This window comes from Chroicocephalus ridibundus, chromosome 25, assembly GCF_963924245.1.
Source record: "Chroicocephalus ridibundus chromosome 25, bChrRid1.1, whole genome shotgun sequence".
Taxonomy (NCBI): domain Eukaryota; kingdom Metazoa; phylum Chordata; class Aves; order Charadriiformes; family Laridae; genus Chroicocephalus; species Chroicocephalus ridibundus.
This window is the reverse complement of record NC_086308.1, coordinates 1,997,030-2,018,967: the sequence shown is the minus strand read 5'-3', so window position 1 is coordinate 2,018,967 and position 21,938 is coordinate 1,997,030. Positions and strand designations below refer to the sequence as shown.

At 52.8% G+C, this 21,938-nt stretch overlaps 1 pseudogene; it reads right to left on the bottom strand.

Moving 5' to 3' along the window:
• Positions 1-8,236: 8,236 nt before the first annotated feature.
• On the bottom strand, positions 8,237-9,208 carry LOC134527043 (olfactory receptor 14C36-like; annotated as a pseudogene).
• Between the last annotated feature and the right edge of the window lie 12,730 nt (positions 9,209-21,938).

The following is a 21,938-nucleotide window of genomic DNA, read 5'->3' as shown; positions in this document are numbered from 1 at the left end:
GATAGTGTTCCGGGCAGTGGCATGGGGCACAGGGTATGTTTCCAGCCATCCAGTGGTTGCTTCCACCATTGTGAGCACATAGCGCTTGCCTTGACGGGTTTGTGGCAGTGTGATATAATCAATCTGCCAGGCCTCCCCATATTTGTATTTCAGCCATCGCCCTCCATACCAAAGAGGCTTCAAACGCTTGGCTTGTTTGATCGCAGCGCATGTCTCACATTCATGGATGACCTGTGCAATAGCGTCCATGGTCAAGTCCACCCCTCGGTCACGAGCCCATCTGTATGTTGCATCTCTCCCTTGATGGCCTGAGGAGTCATGGGCCCACCGAGCTATGAATAGTTCACCCTTATGTTGCCAGTCCAGATCCACCTGAGCCACTTCAATCCTAGCGGCCCGATCCACCTGCTGGTTGTTCTGATGTTCCTCCATGGCCCGATTCTTCGGTACGTGGGCGTCCACATGGCGTACTTTCACAACCAGATTCTCTATCCGGGCAGCAATATCTTGCCATAGTTCAGCAGCCCAGATGGGTTTGCCTCTGCGCTGCCAATTTCCCTGCTTCCACTGCTGTAACCACCCCCACAGAGCATTTGCCACCATCCACGAGTCAGTGTAGAGATAAAGTACTGGCCATTTTTCTCGCTCAGCAATGTCCAAAGCCAGCTGAATAGCCTTCACCTCTGCAAACTGGCTCGATTCACCCTGTCCCTCACTGGCTTCTGCAACCCGCCGTGTAGGACTCCACACAGCAGCCTTCCACTTTCGATGCTTTCCCACAATACGGCAGGACCCATCAGTGAACAGGGCATATTTCTTCTCATTTTCTGGCAGTTTATTATATGGTGGGGTCTCTTCTGCATGCGTCACCTCCTCCTCTGGTGACATTCCGAAATCCTTGCCTTCTGGCCAGTCCATGGTCACTTCCAGAATTCCTGGGCGACTGGGGTTTCCCATTCGAGTTCGCTGCGTGATCAGTGCAATCCACTTACTCCATGTGGCATCGGTTGCATGATGTGTGGTGGGGACCCTTTCTTTGAACATCCAACCCAGCACCGGCAGTCGAGGTGCTAAGAGGAGCTGTGCTTCTGTACCAACTACTTCCGAAGCAGCTCGAACCCCTTCATATGCTGCCAATATCTCTTTTTCTGTTGGAGTGTAGCGGGCTTCGGATCCTCTGTATCCACGACTCCAAAACCCTAGGGGTCGACCTCGAGTCTCCCCTGGTGCTTTCTGCCAGAGGTTCCAGGTAGGGCCGTTCTCCCCAGCTGCGGTGTAGAGCACATTTTTAACATCTTGTCCTGCCCGGACTGGCCCCAGGGCCACTGCATGGACTATTTCCTGTTTGATTTGTTCAAAAGCTTGTCGTTGCTCAGGACCCCATTTAAAGTCATTCTTCTTCCGGGTTACTTGATACAGAGGGCTTACAATTTGACTGTAATCTGGGATATGCATTCTCCAAAAACCCACAATACCTAAGAAAGCCTGTGTTTCCTTTTTACTAGTTGGTGGAGACATAGCTGCTATTTTGTTGATCACATCCATTGGAATCTGACGGTGTCCATCTTGCCATTTTATTCCTAAAAACTGGATCTCCTGCGCAGGTCCCTTGACCTTACTTCGCTTTATGGCAAAACCAGCGTTCAGAAGGATTTGGACTATTTTACTCCCTTTCTCAAAAACTTCTTCTGCTGTGTTTCCCCATACAATGATGTCATCAATGTACTGCAGATGTTCTGGAGCTTCACCCTGTTCCAGTGCAGTCTGGATCAGTCCATGGCAAATGGTGGGGCTGTGTTTCCACCCCTGGGGCAGTCGATTCCAGGTGTATTGGACGCCCCTCCAAGTGAAAGCAAACTGAGGCCTGCACTCTGCTGCCAAAGGGATTGAGAAGAATGCATTCGCTATATCAATCGTGGCATACCACTTGGATGCCTTGGACTCCAGTTCGTACTGGAGTTCTAGCATGTCCGGCACGGCAGCACTCAGCGGTGGCGTGACTTCATTCAGACCACGATAGTCTACAGTTAGCCTCCACTCTCCATTAGATTTTCGCACCGGCCATATGGGACTGTTAAAGGGGGAGAGAGTCGTGCTGATCACTCCTTGAACCTCTAGTTGACGAATCAGCTCATGGATGGGAATCAGAGAGTCTCGGTTAGTGCGATACTGCCGCCGATGCACCGTTGTGGTAGCAATCGGCACCTGTTGTTCTTTGACCCTCAACAACCCCACAACAGAAGAATCCTCCGAGAGACCAGGCAAGGCAGACAACTGTTTAACTTCCTCTGTCTCCAAAGCAGCTATGCCAAAGGCCCAGCGGTACCCTTTTGGGTCCTTAAAATACCCTCTCCTGAGGTAATCTATACCAAGGATGCATGGAGTCTGTGGGCCAGTCACAATGGGATGCTTTTGCCACTCATTCCCAGTTAGGCTCACTTCTGCTTGTGCTTCCTTCTTCTTAGCTGGTGGAGACATAGTTGCAATCTTGTTGACCGCATCCCTAGGGACATGACGGCATCCATCCTGCCATTTCATTCCGAAGAACTGAATCTTCTCTGCAAGTCCCTTGACCTTGCTTCTTTTATGGCAAAACCAGCTTTCAGAAGAATCTCAATTGCTCTTTTTCCCTTCTCAAACACTTCTGCCTTGTTGCCCCACATGATTAGATCATCGATGTATTGTAGATGTTCAGGGGTATCACGCTGTTCCAGTGCAGTTTGGATTAGTCCATGGCAAACTGTAGGATAGTCGATTACAGAATCACAGAATGGTAGGGGTTGGAAGGGACCTCTGGAGATCACGTAGTTCAACCCCCCTGCCGGAGCAGGTTCATCTAGAGTACGTTGCACAGGAATGCGTCCAGGTGGGTTTTGAATGTCTCCAGAGAAGGAGAGTCCACCATGTCTCTGGGCAGCCTGTTCCAGTGCTCTGCCACCCTCAAAGTCAAGAAGTTCCTCCTCATGTTTAGATGGAACTTCTTATGTTCAAGTACCTCTTGTCCTGTCACTGTGGGCATTCCAGGTGCATTGGACACCACGTGAAAGCAAACTGTGGCCTGCACCCTGCTGCCAAAGGGACTGAAAAAGAAGAATGCATTGGCAATGTCAGATGTAGCACACCACTTGGCTGCCTTTGGCACCAGTTCATATTGGAACTTCCACCAGAAGGTTCAAGCAAGTCGGGGGGCTAAGGCATCTTCTGTGCGAGGGGAACATTATCAGGGCTTTGGAAGAAGGCGGGTGAACTGTTGGAATCTCACAGGCTCTGGCAAATCCCCAAGGGACAGGGGACAGGGCGTGGCTGTCCCCATTGATGAAATGCATCAAAGGTTTTCAGAGCCACCTCCACATTTGATTTTCCACCTATAACCAGTGCTTCTCACTTTCTGCTTCACCGGTCCCCAGGGACAGGAATCTTGTCCGGTCATTCCCTCCATGGTGTCTCCAGTGATGGGCACCAGCGGGGCCTGGTAACACCCTCACCATCTTGGGGTTTTGCTGCTGAGTTTTACTTCTCTAGAGGCTTGCCCAGTGTTTGAGGGTCTACAGAATCTTGGCCGGAGAGGACTCATTTCCATACCAAATGCCATAACCAGCCAAGTCTCTGTGCATAGACTTCCTGGATTCCTCACTTCTTCTGTGCTTAATTAGAGAGTTCTCAGATGAATACATTTCAATACTAAACAACCATAAGAAAGGATTGCTTCCTTCTTATTTTTCTATTTTTTCTTCTCACAAAATAAATGATGCCAGCAATCTCCAGTTCATATTGATCCTGAATTTCTGCTAATGGAGCCTCAAGACCCTTTAAGGCAAGACCCTTTATTGCAAACACTCCATGGACAGGCTTTGTCTCAATCTCACCATGTCTCTCATCTGGCAACCAGGACTTACAGCAGCCTGTTCAAACCTGAGCTTTCTCCACTCCAGTCCGTAGCTGCGTGTTTCCACTCCTTGGCACCGGTTCCCACCCGCTTTACCTTGAAAACGAGCTGACACAGAACGGTGTTTCCTAATGGCCAACAAAGGAAATCAAAGGCAGGCAGAGTTCAATACAGAGAAGACATGCCTCAGCTGTATGTCACGTCCCCATTCCCTGCCCTGAAGTTCACTTTCCATTCTGGATGGCCTTAGACCAATAGAAAACACATTTTCCTGTCAGGCACAGATCCCAGACTGTGTTCCAAGGACATGTATATTTTAATATATTTCACATCTATATCTCCTATCTAAAAGAGGCTGGGCGCAATGAAGGTTGGATACGTTGGATAGATCCTGCCTTTATCTCTTTGCAGTCAAGCAATGGTCCCACCTGCTAGCACTTCCCTCCTATCGTCCCTTTTTTTGAGGTGGCCCAATCTTTATGGGGCGTACAATGGCATAACACCATGGCCCTCCAAGTGCCAAACCGTAACCGGTGTACATGTTCCCTGAGTTCATCCAGGCACCGTCTCCTTCAGGCACCCAGAAATGCAGTGCGAGAGAACATGCTTTGGGACATGTTCCTCATCTCAAGGGAAGCTAAGCAGCCTTTAGCTCCCCACCTCCTTCTCTGGACCCTTTTGAAAGATGCATGCAGCATTTACTTTTTGCCAGATGTCAGGGAGTCCCGCCAGTCTCCAGGACCTTTCCAAGATGATGGAGAGTGGCCTCACTGTGACATTCTCTTACTTTCCAGCACCTCTGGATGTACCCCATCCATTCCCATGTACTGGTAGTGGTTGAGTTTGCTCCAGTAGATCCTGATTTCATTCCTATCCGCCATTGGCTGTTCTTGTCCAGAGTCTTGCCTCGAGGCACAAAGCCTGAGAGACCTTGCTGGGGAAGTCTGAGGCAAAAAAGACGTAGAACTCTCTCTCCCTACTCTAACTCAATACAGCAGTGTCCAACTAATATCTTTGTTTTCTTCTGTAAGAATTCCTGAAGTTGGAAATCTCGTTATGATTCCCCTGAATTTACTTTCAGGTTTCAAACTGAGTTTTGATACAGACCAATGTTCTTCTTGGAGGATGCTGTCCTTGAAGACCAGCTGTACAGAGCTTTGCGCCACCTTCAGTGCTCCTGACCATTGGATCCCCACGAAAACTCCTCAGCGTAGGCCAAAGGCAAAAGGACCTCTGAGGTCCAGCGTCTGCAGTCTTCTGTTCTGCTTCCTCACTCCCCTGGAGTGCTGGGACCCCACTACGTCAGGGTCACGACAGCCAATCTTCACATCTCTGACCAGCTCTTCCTGCATTGCAAGTATCACATCAAGGTTGGCATTATTTTTGTTGGCCCATCTGGCAGCTGTGCTAAGACGTTGTCCTAAGACACTCCAGAAACCACCTGGACTGTACATGCGGCTGTGCTCCTCTTTCAGAAGCTGCCAGTATCATGGCAGTCCCCAGCGAGACCCAGGCTCGTACAGCCAGACGCTTCCTTGGGATCCTTCAGAAAGACTATACCCTCTTCCTCATCCTGACTGTGGGTTCCTTATCTCCCACCAGGACAGGACACTTCTACTGGCCTCTCCTCTCACCCTCCCCCACAAAGGCTCACCAAACTCTTCACCTGCCCCAAGGAGTTGCGCCATACATCCAGTTAACGGCTTCACTTTCAGGAAACCCCACTCCTGATCCTTCCAGGCTGTCTCTCCTGAAAAGCCTGTAGCCATCCATTGCAGCACCCCAAGCTGTGTGCCTTGTCCCACCACGCCTTGGCAGTTCCTCTGTCAAAGTCAAAAAGCACAGGCTCTCTCTCAACTTGTCTCTTCCCCTGGCTGAGAGTTTTGGTGCACGTCTGGGCTGTGGCACCTCAGGTGTAGCTCCAGCCCAAGCTCGGACGTCTCTTAAAGGAAACCTGGTACCAAGCATTGAAGACCTTCTGTGTGCAAAGGCTTTGCTTCACGGCAGAGACACGGTCAAGTGGACGACACCTGGAAGCTTAAAGCTGAAATTGGATGTCGACGGTGAGCAAAGCCTGCTGTCTGCAAGAACAGAGAGAAACAGGGCTGGGAAGGGCGGCCCTGGCAAGAAAGAGGGGTTTTGTCAGTGGTGTCTCTGCAGCCCTCAAGGGCCTTTGACAAAGGTGAAGGTGATCTCCATGAATGACAAGGTGCTGCTGACAGGTCCCCCATGAGATATTTTGGCCTGTTCCTTGACTGTATTATGAAGAGGGCGAGTAAATGTTGGGCAAGAGAAAAAACAGCAGTTTGAGAGTGCAACACATGAGTGGAGACCCTGGTGTGATGTGTAAAACTGCACAAAGTAGCTATATCTCTGCAGCTCCATCAGCCATCAGCCTTCTCGCTGCTTGTCTATTGATCCAGACATCCCCGGAGTTGGTCTATTGCTCATTACTTGTCTGTGATGCTGGACACTGGGAGAGTTTCAAAGGTGTGTAAGAGGGACGGGGATACTGGCATTATCTCGGTTCTCCAGGGGTATCTTTTATCCTTCATGGACAGCTGACTGATTCTGAGAAGTCCTTATTTTGAGGGCAGGGCTGTTCTTCTGGTCCTTGCGATGAGCTGACCTCCTTTAACTCACTTACCCAAGCATGATAAATCAGTACACAATGGGAGCTAGCTAGATATATATCTTAAGAAAGTCAATTCATTTTCATACGATAAAGACTGATGGGCATAAGAGTTAGGGAGGTAGATTTTGATAACCTTGGATCAGAGGATGTCTGTGGCCAGGTGGGTCCTGCAGAGAGCTTTTTGGTGGTCAAGGATCACCTCTTCGTCATCCAGAATGGTCCATGCCAACATGCAGGAAGTCATGCCAAAGTGGCAGGAGGCTGGCATGCATGAGAAAGGAGCTCTGAGTAACATCAAGCCTGAAGAGGAAGCACAGAGAAGGTGGAAGCTGGCTGCCTTCCAGCCTCCAGGGTTCCGTGGTTCTGTGCTGGAGTTGAACTTTCGGTTTTCCTTTTTCCTCTTTCCCCTTCCCAAGTTCTTTTCTTTAACCATTGTCGTAGATTCCTCTACAAACAGCCCAGCTTCTCTTTCCCCACAGGCCCTACATTTGCTTGCTTTGTGCCCTCTCTACGGGGCACAAAGGTGTTTCTAACATAGCTGTCGTGACAATTCCTCTGTCGGACAGTACAAAATTAGGAATGTCTTTAATTCCCTGTAGTGCCCTGCAACTCCTCGTGCTGTTATCTTGTGCTGATGCATCACCACAACCATGGTGAGCTGCCTGCACGCAAACATGAAGAACGAACAAAATGGATTTTCAGTCCAGGGGGACCTTGGGAAATTCTGGGAGTCAGCCAGAAGAAACCGCTTAAGTTTTACAAAGAGAAGTGGCCAGTCCTGCATCAGGGGGAAGAAAAACACCGTATTACAGTGCCAGGTGGGACGTGACAGGATGAGCAGTGACCCTGAGGAGAAGGGCCCACGCATTATGAGGGACACCACATGAGCCAGTGGCGCATGCTGACCATGAATAAGGCCAGCTGCACACAGGGATGGATTAGGAGGAGAGGGCTACCCAGACAGCTTGACTTTTCATGCCCTTTCAGTGAGCCGCGGTGTGGCCACACCTGGACGTGTCTGTCCCTCTGTGGGAATTCCTGCTGTAGACAGGTGGGGAGGAACGGGAGAGTGCCCAGAGGAGGTCTGCACATGGCCTCTGCTTGAGGCCCCACACCCCATCCTTCTGACCTCTGCCATCCCAGCACAACCCCAGGAACATGCTGTCCCTGGAGAAACACCAGCCTCTCCAGACAGCTCCAGATCCCCCTCCCACAGGATGGGTGGCCTTTATGTCATCTGTGTGAAGGGCTGGGGTACGTCCCTCAGTTAAACCCACGATCTTACCTCTCACCAGACACCGACTGGTGACTCCTAAATCCAGTCCAATATCTCTAAAATGTTACAAACGGACAGTCAGCTTTTTATTCCTGGACACATGGAGGAGGAAGAAGAACTTCAGGGGTGAATTTCCTCAGGCATGTTTGGAGAAAGACCCCAGCATTAAAGCACTGCACCAGGGAGATCTTGCTTTGTTAACAGAGACTCTGTGAAAGAGGCCAGCTCTGAGCCACTGTTAAATACAGTTTTAGAAGGGAACCAGGTGGAACTAAGATGTAAATGTCTCAGGTGTATTGACACAAGTGAAACCTTTGTGTAGGAGCATAAAAACCATAAATGACAATATCAACAGCAATGATGAGAAATGTAATCATTAAAAACACAAAGCCAATAACAAAACACACAAAAAAGCAGATGGAATCAAATAGTGCGGGAGTCATTTGTGGAGAGAGGTGGAACATTTCTCCCTCTTGAAAAAAATCCATGAAATCAGATACCTAATGGCCTCCTTGAGCTCCTGGTTCCTCATGCTGTAGATGAGGGGGTTCAGTGCTGGAGGCAACACTGAGTACAGCACAGCCACCACCAGGTCGAGAACTGGGGAGGAGAGGGAGGGGGGCTTCAGCTAGGCAAACATGGCAGTGCTGACAAACAGGGAGACCACGGCCAGGTGAGGGAGGCACGTGGAGAAGGCTTTGTGCCGTCCCTGCTCAGAGGGGATCCTCAGCACGGCCCTGAAGATCTGCACATAGGACAGCACAATGAAAACAAAACAACCAAATGCTAAACAAGCACTGACCACAACAAGTCCAACTTCTCTGAGGGAGTCTGAGTCTGAGCAGGAGAGCTTGAGGATCTGGGGGATTTCACAGAAGAACTGGTCCAGGGCATTGCCCTGGCAGAGGGGCAGGGAAAATGTATTGGCCGTGTGCAGGAGAGCATAGAGAAACCCACTGCCCCAGGCAGCTGCTGCCATGTGGACACAAGCTCTGCTGCCCAGGAGGGTCCCGTAGTGCAGGGGTTTGCAGATGGCCACGTAGCGGTCATAGGCCATGACAGTGAGAAGACAGAACTCTGCTGCAAGAAAGAAGATGAAGAACAAGAGCTGTGCAGCACATCCTGCATAGGAGATGTCCCTGGTGTCCCAGAGGGAATTGGCCATGGCTTTGGGAAGAGTGGTGGAGATGAAGCCCAGGTCAAGAACAGAGAGGTTGAGGAGGAAGAAGTACATGGGGGTGTGGAGGTGGTGGTCACAGGCGATGGTGGTGATGATGAGGCCGTTGCTGAGGAGGGCAGCCAGGTAGATGCCCAGGAAGAACCAGAAGTGGAAGAGCTGCAGCTCCCGCGTGTCTGCAAATGCCAGGAGAAGGAACTGGGTGATGGAGCTGCCATTCGACATTTTCTTCCCCTGGGCTTGGAGACCTGTTAATGGAAAGAAAAGCAGTGAGAAGTTGGGGAAGATTTCTCTCAAACTAAAGTATTCAATTGGTCTTAGAAACCCACCAAACTGGCTCTCTCCTTTCAGGAAGACCTTTTGCAGGTCCTTTTTGTACCCTCTGGTTGGTGCTGGCTGATAGTCCACCAGAGAGCTGAGATCTCTGCAGGATTCAGTCCTGCCCTACAGCCATGGGTAAAAAGGAACACGGGGTGATCTCAGATTAAATCCACTCCTGGCATCAAAGGGCTTTTCAGCATTGTCACCCGACTGCAGGGCAGAGCTCAGGGCACCTTGTTGTTGGTGTTGTTCTGTTGTAGTTTCCCCACCACACCTCAGGAGTGTTTTTAAGGCAGAAATCCCTGGCATTTCTGCTGTGCTGCCAGTGAAACCTTGTGGGTCCTGCCAAGAGAGTCAGGACAGTTCTCCTGCCAAGAGAGTCAGGACAGGGAGACACAGTCAGACACTCAAGGATTTCTCCTCTTTGGTGGCTTGGCTGCTGGGAAGGACACTCAGGACTTCATACCCGGGATATTCAGGGGTGGAGGACTCTACTGTGTGGGGAGAGGAGACCACGGAGTGTCTCCAGGGAAGGCACCTGCGCTGCAGGGGATGGCAGGGAGGGCCTGGAATCCCCTCTCCCATGACCTTTCCTGCAGTAGCTCCCTTTCACTCTCTGCCCATGTCTCTGCCACCCGGAGCTGTCTCTGCCTGGGGCTGTGTCATTGTCCCCAGGTCTCCTCCCTTTCAGTGCTCAGAGAACCCACCACACCTGCTGTGTGCTCAGCTCTGCCCTCAGGGCAAGTGCCTGCAAGCGCTAACAAGCAGCTTAGAAAAGTTTCTGCTAGAACCAGGGTATCATTGCCTTCTCCAGAACGGAGAAGTAAAATCCTCTCTCTCACAACCCATCCAGCAAAGAAGGAGTGGAAAACTCCAAACAGGGACCCTGTTTCTTTCAGGTAAATGCTGCCTCTCTGTACTTCTGCAAAAGGACCCTCTGCAAATGTCCTGGGGGTGATCTGGAGCTGGGAGGAAACACGACCCATGCAGCACCCTCACGACTGCAGAAGGACCCTGCCGTGACACGACTGGGGTCACTCCTTCCACCCACAGCTTCTCCCCGCAGCGCCATGGGGAGCTCCCCGGGCAGGCTGAGAGCTGACCCTGGCAGGCAGCAGAGTCCCTGGCCCAGCACACAGTTCCCTGGGACACGGGGACCCTGCTCTGAAGGACAGCCCTGAGCACCCCTGCACGCACACCCACCTTCACAGCCCGGCAGCCGTCCCTGGGAGAAGGCAGCCGACATGCCCTGTGCCTTTGGTGATGTGGTAGGGCTGCCCTGCTCTCGAGCACATCCTTCTCAACACCGACGGAGCCTTGAGAGCCTTCCTGAGAGATCACATAGCCATGGGCTATGCCAGCTTTAGGAGACTGCTCCAGGGAGCCTCTCTGCATTATACTGCAGCAGAGACACATCATGCCCTGTCCCTCTGACGGTGCAGCAGGGAAGCCCTGCTCCACACGTTGTCCTTCTCCTCGAAACTAGAGAAACTGTGAGAGTGGTACTTGCAGATCCCGTAGGCTGGGGGTTGTTCCAGCTTCTGGAGATCCCTCCAGCAGCTGCAGATTCAATGCCCTGCAGCCAGAGACTGTGCAAAGGCTGTGAGGATTTCTCCCAGTGAGCTCTCAGCATCCTCCCACCCCAGGCTGCCTTTAAGCTCCGCTGGCCTCACACGTCTCCCCTCGTTACCTGCAGGCAGTGCCCTCAGCCCTGCTGCCCTTTGCAGAGGAGCTGCTCCTGGGCAGAGCTGTCTCTCTGCAGCGCTGCCCGCTTGCCACGAGCTCCCTCCATGCCAGGAGCCCAGCCCAGCTCAGACGCAGAGGACCAGCCCGAGACGTCACTTTCTCTGCCTCCTCGGGGCTCCCTGGAGGTGTCCCTGTGCCTCCAGGGGAACCTACTGGGAAAGAGACTGAAGTAATACTGTGTGGTCTCTCTTGCACCTCTGGAGAGACGCTTCTTTCCAGACGGGTAATTTCTCCTCTCAGAGAGAGCTGCGCACGAGAAAGGTCTTATTCCTTCTGCTATGAGACAGGAAACCTGGACAGTGCCAGATCTCCTTTGCCCCCGCTGAGCGAAGGCAGTCGGCTTCGTCAACTGAGGCATCTCCTCCTTGGTTTGTAGTCCTGGGTGTGAAGTGGACTCAGCTCTCACTTAGGGCTGCCACAATCCCACAGGAGGGGGGATTCCTCTTGCCTCTCTTCAGGTGGGCACAAAATAGGCACCTGCTGCATGGGAGCTGCTGGTCTCAGCTCTCAGCGTCATTCCTGGAGATGGAGGCCAGCAGTGAGCTCTTCAGACTCAAACACCTACTGACATTTCAGGTCTCAGACGTGGTCCAAGATACGTGCCGGTAACTGCAAGATCTAACGGAGCAGTTCATAGAGACAGGGCAGTATCTGGTGCCACCATCTTTGAGATTCACGAGGAATTCCTTTGGCCACCAGCACGTGCCCACATTTCGGACAACTGAACTTTTCCCTACTCTTTCAACCCAGGGCAGCCTTCTGAGGTAGTCAGGGGACCAGATGTACTCATTGCCATTGACCTCATCCATCTTCTCCATCAGCCGTGTATACTAGATCCCCACTGACTGTAACGGCAGATGTCTCATGGACATCCCCACATCACCTAACCTACTTCAGGGCAGCTACTCAATGGCCATGGACAGGCCTGTTGTGCTACAGGAGGCGCCAGGGCTCTCCAGCACAACTGCAGGTGGCCGGCAGGGACTGCACAGGACCTACGGGAAAGGCATCGCCTTCAGAGTGGGTGCGAGACACACACTCCAGATGCCATGTCTCATAGATTCAGTTTCTGTTGGCCGGCAACTGAATCCCACGAGGGCAATGAGGCAGGGTCTGACCCACCTCCATCCAGTCGATGCAGAGCAGTTCAGGAACAGGAAGCACATCACACTGGGATCTCCACTCAGTTGCCTATTTAAGCAACACAAGGAACTCTCCAGAATAATGACCCCAGGTCTTATTGGAGACATTCATGACCCTGACACCACTGGAAGGGGAACACAGCAGCATGCACACTGTCCAGCAGGTTTCTGGGTCTCTTGGGACAACATCTTTGCACAGGCGCAAGGTAGGCCAACAAAGGTGTTGCTGAGTCCAGTCAATTCAGAGGGAATTCTGATCAGGGGTGTGAAAATGTCAGCCTGGGCTGTAGCGACCATGAAATAGTGGGGTCTCAGCTCCCAAGGGGAGTGAGAAAAGACTGAAGCCAAACTAAAGATGCTGGGTCTCTAGAGGAGAAATGGGGATGGCTTTAGGTAAGCTAGAGCTTCCCAAGTGTAGACCCTTGTAAGGCAAGGGTTCGAGGGCACCAAGAGGAGAGGCTGCTGCTTCAGGAACAGTTAAAGAAGAAACAAAGAGAATGAGTGGCCACTGCTGGAATTTAGTAACAGCGAGTGTAGATGAATCTGAGATTCTCTGTGTCCTTCTTGCCTTGGTCTCCTCCAGCAAGCTCTCCCAGGCCTTTGTGCCTTGAGGCAGGACTCTGGAGGGAAAAAAAAACCGTGGTGAATTTGGATAGAGTCAGGAGTTACTTGAGCAAACACAATCCTTAGCAGTCTATGGGACTGGAGGGGTGGCATCCGAGGGAGCTGAGAGGGCAGGACGATGCCACAGTAAAGCCACTCTCCATCATCATTGAAAGCATCTGGAGTTTGCGGGAACTCCCTAACAACTGGCAGCACCCAAATGCTGCAGGCACTTTCTGCTGTGACCCTGCTTTGCGTAGAATGTTGGTCTATAGAAATCTTGCAAGGTCACTTCCAGCCTGAACGGAAAGTTCCCAGAACAGGCCAATGTCTGCCACCCTGAGACCTGGAATCTGCACTCTGCTCTTCGTCCTCACTCCCTCGGGAGCTGAGACTCCACTCTTTCTTTGCTACTAGAGCCAAGGCTGACAAGGATGACACAGGTTTTCTGATCCATGTGAGCATCACCTTGCTTGGCCCATCTGGCAGCTGTGCTAAAAAGCTGAGGCAAAGAGCCTCCAGACACCTCAAGGAGCATTTGCACCGTGCTCTCCTGGGAATGTCAGGGGGTGCTGGGCTGACTTTTGGCTGCCAGGTGCCCACCCAGCTTCACTCCCGCTCCCCCTCCTTCTCCACTCGCCTTGCTGTCTGCAGGGCTGTTTCTCTCCATGTGTCTCACTCCTCTCTCTTACAGTGACTGCACGCTGCTGTTTAGCCTTGCTTCAATATGCTATCACAGAGGTGCCACGAGAATTGCTTACTGGCTCAGCTTTGGGCAGTGGCATGTCCCTTTTGGAGCCAGCTGAAAGTGGCTCTCTCTCACATGGAGTCACCTCTTGATCCCTTTTCTCCTAAGCCACCTCTGCAGCCCCCCTCACCCCTACCAAAACCTAGCCATGCCAACGCAATACACAGGGTCATTGATGTCCCCGGTAACAAGTTAAGTCACTGATGAGCCCAAGTCTTCCTCAGGTTGGTTAAATAAGAGTTGGTCCCCTTCCTCTCCTTCATTATAGGTTCTTTGTGTCAGAGCAGAGATGTGCTGGACCTCAGTCGTGGCACCAGGGCCAAGCTCAGGCGTGCAACAAAGCCAGCTGTTACCAAGTGCCCAAGTACCGTGCAGGCAAAAGATTTGCGTCAGAGCATGCTGGGGGGGATGGCAGATGGCAATGTAAAGGGGAAACGAGGAGATCAATCCCTGCTCTCCTCAGGACGAGAGAGAAGCAGGGCTGGACTCTGCAGCCCCGGCACGAGAGGGCTTTGCTGTCTGCGGGGTCTCTGCAGCCCCAGAGGGCCTGTGGTGCAGGTGAAGCTCATCTCCAGGCAGGACAAGGGGCTTTTGCAAGTGTCCTTGGCTATGGGTATCCTGAGATCCAGGAACACTGTGAAAATCATTGCTCTGTTCCTTGACTGCATCATCAAAGGTATGACTGAGGGATGTGGGAGAAGCACTCCCTGCATCTACTGGATTGAGATGGGACAGCACTTGCCTCACTGCAGTTGCTTGAAGGAAAGCACTGAACGCCTCAGAAGGTCTCTTGGGGTCTCTTACACGGCTGCTCTGAATGGGGATGATGTTCGCGCAAGTCCTGTGCTGTCCCTGCCGGCTGCACGCAGTTGTGCTGGAGAGCCCTGGCACCTCAGGCAGCTCCACAGGATGGAGTTAACCTTGAAATTGGGCAGCTGCCCTGAATTCGGTTGGGCATTGTAGGGGTGCCAGTGAGAACCCAGCCCTAACTGCCAATGGAGATCTGGTAAAGACAGCTGGTGGAGAAGAGAGAGAGACGTAGCTCTTCAGATGGCAATGACTCCATTTGCTCAGAGGAATAGCTCTATAGGCTCCCTGTACATAGTGAGCAGGAACAGCCTTCATTGTCCCAAAGGTGGCCATCTGCTGTCACTTCAGCTGCCCAAAGCAATGCCCCAAGAGCCTCCAAAATGATGGCCCCAGACGCTGCCCTGTCCCTCTGAACTGCTCCATCAAAGTTTAGAGATACCTGCTTATGTCTCGGGCCACCTCTGGCACTTCAAATGTGCACTGTGGTTTGCAGGGGTACAGGAGATTCCTCCCTTTCATTGTCTGGGTGTCCTGTCTCATAGGTGGAAAAGAAGAGGTCGTTCTGGGACCTAACTCTGCCTCTGATAGGGGAAATGATACTGCCGGAAAGGAATGTCCCCCCCAACAGCTGAGGGAGGAAACATCAGTCATGACTTCAGCTTGTTTCACAGCAGGTTCCCCTGGAGCCTCAGGGACATCTTTGATGGAGCCACAGCGAGCCGAGAAAGTGCCACCTGATGAGGTCAGAAGTCCTTGTTTGCATTGCATGGAGGAGACTCAAGCATGCACATCATGTGCATGTGGGGAGAGGAACCCGAGTTGAGCACAAGTGCCACCAGCTATTCCCAGAGCGTCCACGAAGGCCTGTGGGACACACTCTGTCTTCGGGTAACTTGACTTTGAGAGGAACATCCTCTGGGAAACCACCTGGATGCCGCACTGGGATGTGCTTCCGTGAACCAGGGTCCCTATGTCCATACCTCATGCCATGAGGCATCTCAGATGGGCACCACACCACAGGGCTGAGGTGCCTCCCAGCATCTGGGAGTGGCAGCAGGAGGCCAGAGAGTCCCTACGCCTCTGCACGTGGAAGGGAAGGGCTCGCGGCTTTGAACAGCCCTGTCAGAGCCCTGACAATTCTGCATGTGACTTCAGGAACAACCCCACCGGCCCAATGAGATTTCTCTCACCTGCCTTTTCCGGTTCATCGCAAGTGCCTCTGTGTGCTGCCTCACCCTCCCCTGTCCTTATGGCCCATCCCTTGTTTCACACAGTCTGAAAGCAGCACGTCCACAGAGCATTTCGCCCGCGCAGTCCGAAAGGGTCCTGCAAGCAGGAGTGTCACTGCCCTCCAGAAGATGGCTTTTCTCACCCTTCACACAGAACAGAGCACGTCTAGGGACTATGATGCACTCAGAAGCACAGACACCTCCGTGTTTCACCTCTCTGAACTTCCTTCCCAATGTCCTTAGGCACCTAACAGAGAAACAAATGTTGTCACTCGAAGGCGTACCCACAAGGAGAGAGGGGACAGGAAGACCTAAAATTTTCCATGGAAAAAGGGGATTAGGACAATTTGTCATCATCAATGGCGTTTCCCCTAATGGGAATGGGCAACGTCCCCAATCTTAGGAAAAATCTCTTCCTCCTCCCTCCCATGACCTGCCCCATAATTGCACTTGGGAACAGCCTCAGCATGGGGCTGCTGGTGGAAAACATGGAAACCTGCTACAGCTCCGCCACCCTGACTGTCCTCCCACTGGGCACAGCACCATCTCTGCTCACAGCGCTCTTAGGGCTATTTCCTGCACCTTTGGCAGGTACAGAGTGGCTCCTGCTGGTGGCCACATGCTATGAACAGTACTTGGCTCTGTGCCACCCCCTGCTCTCTGCAAGACTCCGGAACTGGAAGGGTTGTCGCTAGAAGACAGCTGCACCTTGGCTGGGGGGATTTCTGTCATCTGCAGTAATCATTTCCTTCTTGTCCCAGACACATTTGCTGGCCCTGATGTACTAGACCACTTTTGTGATTTTGCCCCAAGGCTGGAGCTCTCCTGCAGTGACACCATGACGCTCATGCTCTCAGCTTTGGAAACGTGCTGTTTAGATCCAGTCTTCCCCTTCCTGGTCACACCGGCATCTTGTGTGTGCATCAGAGCTTCCATGGCCACCGAATTAATTCGCATCAGGTGCAGGGATGCTTTACATGTGCCCTTATACAGCCCTGACCATATCAAGAATCCTTCAATACTCCTTCAGGAGTTTGTTTGATTTCCCAAGGAGTATCAGTACCTATTAAAAAAAAATATAAACATACATATGTCCAATGCAGCAGTCTGCATCTCTGTTAGAAGCCTTGAAGCAGTGTCCGGGGGAGCAGGGCTTGAGGTGTGAGCATCCCGTGAGTTGACGGATCCCCTTTCCCAGCAGGTGGGGTCAGGGCTTGGCTGTCCTGCTTGGTGACACACATCAAGGGCTTTCACAACCACATTCCACGTTTGATTTTCCACCTCGAAGCAGCACCTCTGACTTCCTGCTTCACCAGCCTCCAAGGACTCTCGGAAACTCTTGGAGGTTTGCTGCTGACTTTTACTTGGCTTGAGGCTTGTTCAGTCTTTCAGGATCTGCAGTTCAGGCACTTGGCACCAGAGGGCTCATTAACATGCAAAACGCCCTAACAAGTCAACTCTCTCTGGGCATATTTTTCCTTAAAGTCTTCAATTCTCATGTGCTTAATTAGAGAAGTTTCAGGAATGTAATCAAAGTGAAATAATATGATTACTAAACAACAAGAAGAAAGGGTTTCTTTTTTCTTTTTCCTACTTTATTTTTCTGCTTATACATGAATGGAAATCAGCAGTCTCTACATGATACTGATCCTGAGCGTCTGCTAATGCAGTCTGAACAGATATGAAAATCAAGACCCTTTGTGTTCCACAACCTATGGCCAGTCTTCATCCTGCCCCCAACCCAGCACTTCTCTCATCAGCCCCCTGGGACTTACAGCAGCCCTGTTCAAATCTGAGCTTCCTCCACTGAAGCTGCGCGGTTCAGCCCATTGGCACCGGTTCCCACCTGGGTTACTTGGAGAACGAGCAGCACACGGACACAGAAGGGTGTTTGTCACTTGCCAACAAATGGAAACAAAGGAATGCATAGTTCAGTAAAAAAATGAGACATTCCTCAGCTATGTGTAAAGTCCACATTACCCCCACCGAAATCTGCTTCCTACAGTGGCTAACCTTAGACCAACGGAAAACATAATTTTTGTTAAATCACAGATCCCAAGACTTCCCAAAAGATTCCCTGTCCTGGACTTTCTTTCTTTGTCCATAATTGTTCTTTGCACGCAGTGAGGCTTACACTCACGTCACGAGCTCCCTCGATTCGCAGAGAGAAGCAAAGAGACAAAGTAAATCAAATGGTCTTTTGAATACACAAATCTGCCTAAAGGGGGCCCTGAGCAGCAACAAGCTTTTGGACAAATCATGGAATAACAGAATGATGGAATGTGTGGGGTTGGAAGGGACCTTTAAAGGTCATCTAGTCCAACCCCCCTGCAGTAAGCAGGGACACCGACAACTAGATCAGGTTGCTCAGAGGCTCATCAAACCTGGCCTTGAATGTCTCCAGGGATGGGCCCTCCACCCCGTCTCTGGGCAACCTGTGCCACTGTCTCACCACCCTCAGTGGAAAGAACTTCTTCCTAAACTCTAATCTAAACCTGCCCTGCTCTAGTTTAAAACCATTGTCCCTCGTCCTAAGGCTACATGCCCTTGCAAACAGCCTTGCAACAGCTTTCTGACAGGGCCCCTTCAGGTACTGGAAGGCCACTATAAGGTCTCCCCGGAGCCTTCTCTTCTCCAGGCTGAACAACCCCAACCTCTCTCAGCCTGTCTTCATAGGAGAGGTGCTCCAGCCCTTTGATCATCTTCGTGGCCCTCCTCTGGACCCGCTCCAGCAGGTCCATGTCCTTCTTGTGCTGAGGGCTCCACAGCTGGACACAGTACTCCAGGTGGGGTCTCACGAGAGCAGAGTAGAGGGGGAGAATCCCATCTCTGGGTCTGCTGGCCATGCTTCTTTTGATGCAGCCCAGGACACGATTGGCCTTCTGGGCTGCAAGCACACATTGTTGGCTCATGTCCAGCTTTTCATCCACCAGGACCCCCCAAGTCCTTTTCCACAGGGCTGCTCTCTATCAAGTCATCCCCCAGCCTGTATTGGTAACGAGGGTTGTCCTGACCCAAGTGTAGGACCTTGCACTTGGCCCACCTTGATTGCCGTGTCCAGTTTTGCACCCCCCACCACAAAGAAGACATTGAGGGGCTGGAGCAGGTCCAGAGAAGAGCAATGAAGCTGGTGAGGAGTCTGGAGAACAAGTCTGATGAGGAGCAGCTGAGGGAGCTGGGGCTGTTTAGCCTGGAGAAAAGGAGGCTGAGGGGAGACCTTCTCGCTCTCTACAACTCCCTGAAAGGAGGGTGTACAGAGGTGGGGGTCGGTCTCTTCGCCCAAGAAACAAGCAACAGGAGAAGAGGAAACGGCCGCAAGTTGCCCCAGCAGAGGTTTAGACTGGATATTAGGAACAATCTTTCCCCTGAAAGGTTTTTCAGGCATTGGAACAGGCTGCACAGGGAAGTGGCTGAGGCACCATCCCTGGAGGTAATTAAAAGACGGGTAGACAGAGTGCTTAGAGACCTTTGGTTTACTGATGTTTTTTGTCAGAGTGAGGCTGATGGTTGGACTAGACGATCTGAAATGTCCCTTCCAAGCTAGGCAATTCTATGATTCTATGATTCTCCCTCAAGTATGCCCAGGAGCCCAGCCCGATGCTGCTGGATGAGCCAGAAGGGCACATTGCCCCAGCACCCGGACACACGGACGCCTGCTGCAGGCAGGGCCCTGACCGCGCGTTCGCATGGTGCCAGAAACCAATGCAGAAAACTGACAAGTCCTCCTTTTTGTCTCTGTGCCAGGGAGCCAGGAGCTCCCCTCTACTCCCCTGCGCTGCCATGTTTAAGGGCTGCGGCGCCCACTGTAGAGCAGGTGGCCACAAGGACTTCTTTGAAGGACAGGGGGACTCTGTCAAAGAGGAGAGCTTTTCTACCCCTTTCCACTTCCTTTACCTTTTCCCCCAGCTTTGTCCTGCAGAAGACAGGCTTGGAGCCAGGCAGCACGGGGACCTTGACCCCGAGCGGGAGGTCCAGCAACGCCGTAGGTCCTTCTGCCAGTGGCTGTCTCCTGCTCCCGAGCTAGAAAGAGACACACACTCAGGGGCGCTCAGGCACAACTCCCATCCCTTCCTCAACCCACATCCGCCTCCTCTCGCAGCAACCCCTGCCACCTGCTTAGCCGTGAGCCATGCTGGGCAGAGAGGCACGACTCCCCGCAAACTCTGCCGGGCCCCACCACCTTTGCATCCCTCCCAGCTCCCCGCGCACGTCCCGAGGCCCCAGAGCAGCCCCACGTGTCCCCGGCTCCCGGGCTGAACCCTCTCCATCGGCCCGTTGCTCGCCTCTCCCCTCCTCCCCACTGCGCTCAGCAGTGTGTCCACCTTTGGGATGCTGTCAGTGAGATTGTGCTCCATGGCTCCTTGCAAGAGCTCTCCTGGAGCTGTGACCCTGCGCTGCCACCTCTCGCTCCAGAGGCACCCAGCTGCGGCCACCACAGCCAGTCTCCCAGCAAGCGGCTCTAGAGAGCAGACGCACATTGTTGCATCGTCACGTTGCCGCGACACCGCACTGCACATCGTCATGTTGCCACGCCGCTGCCCGGCTGCTGCCCAGCCACCCCGGGGCCCACCTGGAGGCCCGTCTGGACACGCGTGTGGGCCACTCGCTCTCGCTTTGGACAGTCAAGATGTGGCTTGGACTCTAAAAATGACTGGCTGGATCCTAAAAATGCTTGTTTAGAGCTTCAGAACGGGTCTTTGAATCTTAAAATGGGCGTTGGAACTTGTAAATGAGGGTTTGTACCTAAAAATGAGGCTTTGGGATCAAAACCATGGTAATTTGGTCCCTAAAAGAGGGGTTTGGACCATCAAAATTAGGGTTTTGATATTCAAGATGCATCTTGGACCCTAAAACTGACTGGCTTAATCTTAAAAATGCCTTTTTGGAGCCTGAAATAGAAGCTTTGGAAACAAAAAATGCGTTTTGGTACTCTTGAAAGGAGACTTTACACACCACAACTGAGCCTGGGGGCCCCTCCCCAGCCCCCAGTGGGGTCGACAGTGTCCCCTGGTCTCACTGTGACATGGAGGTGGACAAAACTGATGCTGCCATGGAACCAGCCCAGCAGGCGGCCGCTGTCCCCACAGCCCTGGGCATAGGGCACCTGTGGGGACAGGGAGGGGGACAAGAGACCTGGAGGGACAGAGACAGGGCTGGGGACAGTGGTGTGGCCAGGACACCTGTGGGGACAGCGATGGGGACATGGCACCTACAGGGATGACACTGGGGTCAGGGATAGGGTCAGCTGCAGGTTGTACACCTTCCCCTCCTCTGCGCTCCCACACGGGGAAGTCAGGGGCTGAATGTGGCACGTGTGTCCCCCTCCCCGCAGTGTCCCCACACCCCAAGGTGCTCTCCCCATCTCCTCCCCGAGGAGCTGCATCTGTGTGTGTGGCATCTGTGCTGCTGTTGGCTCTCGGCCTGCTGGAGGAGGTCTTGCTCTTTTTGAAGAGCCTCCAGTCTTTCAATCCGCTGCTTGATCACCGTGAGGTGCCTGTCAAGAGAAAGGAAGGCAGCTGAGAAGGAGCCGCTCTGTCCATCTGGGCCAGGCTGTTTTCCGCTCAGCCGCTCCCGTCATCCTGCTCCCAGCTGCTTTGCTCCAGGAGCCCCGGCAGCAGCTTCCAGCTGCCTGCCCAAGGCTCCAAAGACAGACTGTGCCAACGTGTTTGCATCCGGCACCGGCTCCTTCCACCGCCGGGCTTTGTCTGTTCACTGGGCCATGAGGCTCCAGGACTTCTCTTGGGGACCACGGGCCCCCTTCAAGAGCAAGCGTTACTTGGCCTTTTCTCACCTCTGCTTCCTCCTCCTCTCTCCACCTGGCAAACTCTTTCTCTCCTCCTGCAGCAGCCAGTCTCGCAGGCAAGAAACGTCAGTCCTTCCCGGCAGTTCAGGGGCATCGTCTAATTTGGCCGGGTCTTGCCGGAGCTTTTTCTGAAAGGTAACACCGGTTTGGGGTTCACTGTTGCCTGGACAAGCGCTCACGCCCCTGCATGCTGAGGCGTCCCGCAGGCCCAGCCTAGCGACGAGGGCAGGAGAGAAATGCTTCCCTCGGGACCCCGCGTGCTTGCAGGTGACTTTTCTGCCCATGCCCACCCCGCTCTCTGCGCTAGCTCTGCTGGCGGCCCAGTCGTCCTTTCCCTGCCACACCACGCGTCCCAGCAGCACAGCCCTCACTTCTGCATTGGGTGCCTCCCCTCCCCGAGATGCCGCAAGGGAAGCCCCAGCCCTCGGCACCGTGCCGCTGACCGGTGCCCACCAACACCCGCTGTGTCTGCCTCCTCTCGCATGAACCATCATTAAACCAAAGGTCTCTCAGCACTCTGTCTACCCGTCTTTTGATTACCTCCAGGGATGGTGCCTCAGCC